Below are 6,963 nucleotides of genomic sequence, written 5' to 3'. Positions count from 1 at the left end.
CGAACTCGGGGTCACACCGCTTCGGCGACCACACCAAGGCCAACCGCTCCGTCAGGCGGACTTCCCCGCCGCTTTTGGGGCGGGTGAGGTCCCACAGAGTCGTGCTATTAGAAGCTTTGTAGGATCAGCGCCGGAGCGGCACGAAAAGGCGTCCTACTCCGCCGCCATCTTCTGTCTTTTTAACTTTATGTGGCATTTGACTTTATGGTGTTTTGGGAACGCACATACCCCTCCGGCCATGTGTGCTTTATTGGGAACTATCTCTCTGGACCTTTGTGGTGTCGCTGCACTTATATGTGACTCATCAGTGCTTTCCACTGACTTACTGTCAGTGAAACTGTTCTCCCACCCTCGCAGCTCCACCATTAAGTGAGGCCTTTCCTGAGCCCCTGCACTCCCATAGTGCTGGTGTTTGAGGCCCTCCTCCGCCCGCAGGTTATACCTGCGCCTCCTCCCTGGTGGTCCAGTGGACCTCTGACTCTTTTCTCTCGTTCCACTTTTTGCCCCTTTCTGCTCTGTTTTTACCCTTTAGCCTTCTCACCTTTTACTCTCTATAGCACTTTTCTTCTGCTTTCTGCTCCGTTTCACCTCTTATTCTTCTCATCCTTGTACTCTTTATATATTTTTTCTTTTCATTTCCACCCTTTTACTCTTTATTTCCTCCTCTTTCTATTGCTTGCTCTTACCCTGTTTTTTCCGCCACTGCTGCCTCCGCAGCACCTCTCCCCCAGCACGACCAGCCAGAGCCAGTTCCCCTTCCAGCTCCCGCCTCCCAGCTGTCCAGCCCTCCCTGACCCCTACCAGACGGGCTGCTGGTGCACCAAAGGCAAGCCTGTCAGCGCCCGTCCGTGACTCGACCCCAGCCAGCGACAGGAACCCTGGGCCTCTGCACCACCAACGCTACAACCCAGCGACACTCCTCTCACTCAACCCAGGCCGCAACAACAGCTGCAAGCTTGCATCACCAGCTGACACCCATGGATCCTTCCGCTGTCACCGCTGCCGGCACACCTGCAGTACCGACAGGAACACGGACCCAGCACATCGCCTGCAGGAACACAACCGAACCGAAGACCCTGCAATGCATTCTCCTCAATGTCCGATCACTCCACAAACACGCCACAGAAATCTGGGACCTCCTCGACAGCACCACCCCGGACAAAGCATTCTTCATCAAAACCTGGACCAACACCACCTCGGGACCCGACATCGCCATTCCCCAAGGATATAAGATCTCCCGAAAGGACTTCCCCACCCAACCCGGGAGGAGGAATCGCCCTCATCCACAAATCTACCTTCCAGCTGTTCACCCTCTCCGACGAGCTCACAGACCTGATGGAACACCTACACTTCAAGATACTGGCCAGCGCTACCACCACCCTCCAAGGAACTCTCATCTACCGACCTCCCAGACCCCGCGGAACTTTCACCCATGCCATCATGGACATCTTCTCCCCACAAGAGATCGCATCCACCAACTACACCCTGCTGAGAGACCTGAACTTCCACCTCGACAACCAACTAGACCGCAACACCACATCCCTCCTGGATAACCTCCACAACATTGGACTCATCCAGATCGTGACCGAACCCATGCACTCAGCAGGACACACCCTAGACCCCCTGTTCACAACAGGAAACTCCATCACTTTCAGCCACACCACTAAACTCCCTTGGACAGACCATCAATGCAGCCACTTCACCTTAGGAACACCCACCATCCAAAGACACCAGCACCTGCTCCCACAAAGAAACTGGACCAAAACCACCGACGACCAGCTAACCTCATCACTCAGCAACTCCACCCCAACCATCACGGAAAACGACGACCCCAACACCGCAGCTCGAACTCTAACAGATGGGTCTCCGACAGCACCAACACCATAGCCCCCTCAAGAAGAACCACAATTGCACACGCCAAGACAGCCAGATGGTTTACCACCGAACTTCGTGAGTCCAGACGCCCATGCCGCCACCTCGAAAAAGCCTGGAGGAACTCCAAATCCACAGAAGCCTACAACAACTTCAGAGCCGCCACCAACGCCGACCACCAACACATCAGAACAAGCATTTACAATGCAATAGGTCTTGCAACATTAAAGTTTGAGTTACTGGCATTGTAAATGACAATGCTTTGCATTAATTTTTTTTTTTCATTTGCAATTGGTATATAAACATTGTTTGTGAATGGTTAGCTGTTGCTTATGCTAAGCAAAGTTGGCAGTAATATAGAGTGCTAGTCTTGCTTGTTATAGCATGCTGATTTAAAGCGCTCTGATACCTGCGGGTAAAGTTTGCGCTATATAAAAGTGAAAACTAATAAATAAATTTTAAAAAGCCTACCTGTGTACCACGTCTGTTCTTATTCTGCGATGCCACATATCTATGGGTCCCTGTACTGCACCCGGTTGTGGGAAACCTCCATGGCAGGAACAACGTGTTGTGGGGCAGACACGGGCAATGTAGCCACTGCCCTGTGGCTGCACCGCAGGAAGGCTGGCAGTTGGTAGTGCTGTGCCATAGCAGTGTAGTTCTCTGTGTATGCTGGGCATGGGGGTTGCTATTGGCTGACAAGAAGTGGTGAGGAGGTGCCGGTTCGGTGTGCCTGCTTCCTGATCTTGGGCAGGCAACAGGTAAAAAATGCAATAGGTGTCGCATTTATGAGAGTTTGAGCTATTGGCATTGTAAATGGCAATGCCTTTTATTCATGTGTTGTTTTTAAAACAGATAAATAAAAAGCATTATCATTTACACTGGGCCTCTGTTATCTCTCTACGTGCACTACACCATCTTTAATAAAAGCAAGCTCAAAACGTCAAGTGCAGTTCCCGGAAAGGGCCATAGAGTAGAGAAGTGAGTGTTATTTGCTTTCTGGATGGTGGCCAGTGTGACATCCTGGCACTGGTGAGCAGTGGAAGAGGTGACTACTTGCAGTGTTACAACCTGTGTCAAGTGGGCAGTGTGAAAAGTTGGCATTGCTGGACCGTGTTAGCGTGATAAACTGGCCCTGCTCTGCAAATGGATGGTGCCAGTTTAGAGATGTAAATGCTAACAGAGGTGGTCGGTGTAAAAGGTTTACACTGCCCTTGATGTCAATATGAAACACTGTCAGCCATGCCTTCATCTAACACTGCATGCCCATCATACGCTGCCAATGAAGTCAGCAGCTGGCACCACAAACACACAGACTGGCAGGTAAAGCACAAGGCACAGGACGCACACAGATTAATGCGGAGGGATTCAAAACCGAATTCCTCAATAAATCACCCTCCACTCAGGGAATGCCATCATTCTGCCTTTAGACTCCTATCGGAGCCAGCAGTGAACACGGACCCACTGTACCTTCAAATGACGCTGGGGAGGAGAGGGTGGCAGTGTGTGGGGAGCGCCATCAGAGGGAGTGTGATTGAGTAGCGAGAAATAACAGCACGCGCCATTGGTCAGCTTGGGTGGGCTTCAACAGCTGGCTCAGGTGGACAGTGTGAGAGTGGGAGGTGTTTACAGACAGTGCAGGGAAATGAGAGACACTAGCTCTTTGGGCACTGCAAAGTTCTTGCAAAGGTGAACATTGTGAGAAGTGGCCCAGAATGGCAGTGTGAAAACGCTGGCAATTTGAGTGAAAAGCTCACATGTCTAGGTTGAGATGTGTAGTTGTGTGGGGAGCATGCACTGGTAGATAGTGAGATGAGTAGTCACTGAGGGCAGTGAAATAATTAACAACAACAGAAGTTGGCACTGATGGGCAGTACATAATGTGAAGGTAACTGCTAGGCAACGACCAGTAGTGTTAAGACCGCGATCTGATGGGAGCGTAAGGGGTGGCCACACTTTACTGTTCAATAGTCTGGTGCAGGAGGGTAGTGGGAAGGGCTCGTGTAGGGACTGCAATAGTGTAAGGACGTCAAAATCCAGTGCGGTCTCACCAGGGCAATACACACCTATATACCTTACATTTACCAAAGTGCTAAGAGCACGCTCAGCTGACACTGTGCGCTATACAGACACCCTCACCTGGCGTGGCCTGCTGAGCACCACATGCATGAGCGGGAACAGCAGCAGGCATACAGTCCTTCCTCTGTCCATCTTTGTCTTCTCATACTACGGCCCTCCCCTTCCCTGGCTGACATGGAGGGGCCCGCACACTGCCTTATATACTCAGGAGGGCAGAATGATTTGTCCTCTGCCAGTAGGCTCAGTTGTTGCTCTGCCTGGCCTGTCGCCCAGGAGACAGGCTTCATCAAGGCTTAGGCTAGAGATAAACATAGCATAAACAGGGGGTGCAGAGGGCAGCCTCCAGCGTCTCTCCCAGCCCCAGACCACATCAGACCAGCAAGAGATACGGATAGTTGTAGATTTCCCTAAAGCTAGGAGGAGTGCATTAGGCATAGTCGCGCTTTTCATTGCTGGTGCACGGTACGGCTATTGGAACCAGGGAGGGCCAGGCACGGGGAGCTCACCAGCCTCCCCACGTCTGCAGCCCCCGCATAACTGGACCAGCAGAGAGAGCCCGGGCGGAGCTGCACTGGGGGCACACACACCTCTCCCCAAAATAAGTGTGCTGAAACAATCATAAGACAGAAACAGATATAAATAATTATAGACACTAACAGAGTAAATGGATGGTAGATTTCTACCATTGTGCTAAAAACAATGAATATATGCAAGCATATAAATAGAAGACAGTAACAATGCATACTCGTACGATGCAACCCTAACTAGATGTATCTAAGTGTACCTAGCATATATGTAGGTGTAGAGCTAACAATCCCCCTAGGCTGAAGCCAACCCCATTACCTGTAGTGAGAGATTGTGGGACCCGGTCCTGGTCTCGAGATGGACACCCCGCGAGGCTTGTCAGACCACTGCGAGCTGGAGTGTCTGGAACCTCAGCATCTCCCGTCAGTGTGTCAGCATGGAAGTCTTTCTCCTCTGCCTGCATTGGCAAATATATGGTGTATATATACCCAGAAGGTACCCTCAGGGTATTCTACCTTGTTGTGTCATGTCGGCCGAGGATGACGGAAGGGATGACCCTTATACATAGTTATTATGCAGAAGATGGTAATCCTGCTGTGATTCCGAGAATCTTGATGCATAATTAATGAGGCTAGTTTTGGGGGGAACCACACGGCATCTTATGCAGCGCTTAACTAGGCAAAAGGTCAATACCAAAACCGGTTATGTTGTTTAATGGTACAGTAAATGTAGGTGAAGGGTCAGGAGACAACCCAGGCCTATATTGGGGTACCCTATGAAACATAACAGTGTGTTAATGGTGACTCCAGGATAAGTTTGGTAGTATTAGAAGACAAGATACGCCTTAGCTTCTTGTTTTAAGGATTATTTGGTTTTGAGCTAATCATGGGGAAAATACACACTGGGTTTAATGCTTATGATTACGTTACTATGAGCTCAGCGCTATCTACACATGCAACAACAACACAACATGAACATTTCATAAACACAGATATCAATGCATATGAAGAGTTGTTACATAGAATAAAGTGCAATGCTTAATAATCACAGTATATGAATGATAAGGACTCTTGGCATCAAATACAGTTTGTGAAAAATATCATCAACAAAAAGCACAATACTCAAAACAAAACACACTTTGCAGTAATGAGCAGCACCACAAAATCACATTTGCCTGGTATCAATCTCAACAATAAAAGAACTGACAGAGAAAAAATTCTGATTTTGTTAAAAATCCCTAAGCCCGCTCCTTGCACATGCTATCCTGTAACCCGGAGAAGCTCTGTGTTACACAAGAGACTATGGGGCAGATTTACAAGCCCCTTGCGCTGCCATCGCATCACATTTTGTGATGCAACGGGGGCGCTAACAATGCCGCCAAGTTATAACGTGCCGCATCTAGGGAGATGCGTCACGTTGTAAAGCCCCGCGTCACATTATACCTGCAGCAGGTATAATGTATGCAGGCTGAGCATTCCCAAGAACAAAGCCATGTAGAACTGACACAGTGAAATTTACAACCTTTCACTGCGTCACTCTACGCCTTAATTGCGTCAAAATACCCATGCCTGCTCAGACCAGGCGTAAGGAACGACGCAGGGCTTTTTGAATGGGACTCACCCATCTATTGTGGCGCATTCCTGGAGTTGCGTCACTTCCCTGAGCAACTCCAGCAATGCGCCACTTTTGTGCCAACAGATGTGTCAGTATTTCTGATGCATCTGTTAATCCTTGCGCCATAATAAATATAGCGCATCCATGGTGGTGCAAGGACATTTGGGGCAGGCGCAAGGAAGCTGACGCATCTATGCAGATGCATCAGTTCCTTGTAAATTTGCCTCTAAGTGAGCCTGGTAGTTTCTTTATATTGGCTCTGGAACAAAGATAATAGCAATAGTTTGCTGAAAGAAGGAATAACTCGAGAACCTCAGTTCCCTTTTGATCAAACGCAAGTTACCCCTAATCTCCAAGGTCCAAACTTTTTCCATAAATGTCCTAATCGCACCCTGTATCACACCCAGGGGCCAAGCATTCTGTCTGTATGACGCCCAGTGGTCCAAACGAAAAACACCTCTCACTTCTTTCAGATACCAACAGTGTTAAGAAACCGGTGGCACTGAGAAACTCTTGTAGACAAAAAAAATAAGATTGTGGTGCCAACTCTGCCCAATCAGCAAAGCCTAACACAAAAATAGCATTCTGAGATCCATAAAGGGCTAGAGAATTAAATAAATATCCACCTTTGCTAGCGTGCTCAATATTAAAAAAAAAGGTGACTTCCGCTGTTTCGCCTCCAAGGCCAACCTTACAACTACTTAGTTAGGACATATAAAAGAGGTAATATGCCAGATTTCTTTCAGTGGTAGGGCACTCGTGTTATCTTTTTACGCTTCTCCCTGATGTGGTCTCTTACCCTCTGTGACAGCTGCTTCAGGACAGACCTCCTCCCTGCGGATTCAGCAGATCTTCCAATCAATTGCGCTGTCT

This window comes from Lissotriton vulgaris, unplaced genomic scaffold (assembly GCF_964263255.1).
Source record: "Lissotriton vulgaris unplaced genomic scaffold, aLisVul1.2 SCAFFOLD_2442, whole genome shotgun sequence".
NCBI lineage: Eukaryota > Metazoa > Chordata > Amphibia > Caudata > Salamandridae > Lissotriton > Lissotriton vulgaris.
The sequence above is the reverse complement of the archived record's forward strand: the minus strand, read 5'-3'. Positions refer to the sequence as shown.